Genomic DNA, 1,251 nt, shown 5'->3' on the forward strand with positions numbered 1-1,251 from the left:
GTCACCCACTCATCTCTTAGACAGATACTACGTGTTCAGCAATTATGGAGCTGTCTATAAAGTGGTCCAGGTCTTTTTAGCAGATGACCCTCTCCATACACATTCATAAATTCCATGAACATTTGTTGAGTGTCTGTTGTCCAGCACCCTGCTAGGCACTAGCACAGTGAGACTGGTCTTTCTCCTAAGGATCTCCCAGTGTAGCAATGGAAATGAAGCTGGCTTTGGTTAGAGGCAGTTTGTTGGGGTTCATCAGCACTCCCCTCCCCTGACTGGGGCAAGTACAGATGTGAAGCAGCAGTCAGCACACTGCTAATGGGGCTTTGAAAGTCTCTGCTTTATTAGGGCAGCCAGGAAAGCCGATTTCAGCTGCAAATGCCTTCATTGCCTCCCCAGCAGAAATGGCTAATACCTGCTTTCTGGGACGAGCTCATCAAAAGGAGACTCTCAAAGCCCCATCAGCAGTGTGCTGACGCTGGCTGTACATCCTGAAAGGGCAAAGTCCAGCCGAGTGAAAGGAATCCAGCCTATTTGTCAACATGAGAATGAGTCAGAGCTCCCCGCACCACCCAGCCCACTGCTCCTCTTCCTTCCTCCCTCTTACCTGACCCACAGGGGCCTGAGGAATTACAGCTTCTCAGCAGGGGGCTCTGCAGTCCTGCAACCCACACACTGCCCTCTCCTTCCTCTTCACTCATCCTGTCTTCTCCATTTATCCTCCCACCTGCAGATGGCTAAACACCCGGCATAGAAATGTATGCCAAGGACGTCCTCACTGTCAGCTGGGTATCACCTGGAGAAGCTTGGACTCTCCTGTTATCATAGTCATCCTCTGTAGTAGCCTGGGCTCCTACAATCTTTTTTTTTTTTTGTATAAATAATATGGAACGTTTCATGAATTCATCCTTGCACAAGGGTCATGCTAATCTTCTCTCTATTGTTCCAATTTTAGTATATGTGCTGCCGAAGCAAGCACTCTTACAGTCTTGAACTTAGAAGGGACCTGAAAAGTCAGCTGGCCCAACCTGCTATCCAATACAGGGGTTACCTCCTCACTACCACCAACCTATGGTCACTCCTATGGGAGTGAAAATGGTTGTCACCAGAGGGCTGTTGGCAACAGATAAAAAAAGTTCATGAGACTGCACCTCAACCAATGGTGCACACCTGTCATCCTAGCACAGGAAGCGTAACTAGGAGGGATGTAGTCCAGGCCAGCCCAGCATAGGGCTGTGGTAATCTGCTAATGCA

At 48.9% G+C, this 1,251-nt stretch overlaps 1 pseudogene; it reads right to left on the reverse strand.

Annotated features, from left to right (window-relative positions):
- Positions 1–876: 876 nt before the first annotated feature.
- On the reverse strand, positions 877–976 carry LOC141421011 (U6 spliceosomal RNA; annotated as a pseudogene).
- Positions 977–1,251: the final 275 nt, after the last annotated feature.

Source organism: Castor canadensis, chromosome 2 (genome assembly GCF_047511655.1).
Source record: "Castor canadensis chromosome 2, mCasCan1.hap1v2, whole genome shotgun sequence".
Lineage (NCBI taxonomy): Eukaryota > Metazoa > Chordata > Mammalia > Rodentia > Castoridae > Castor > Castor canadensis.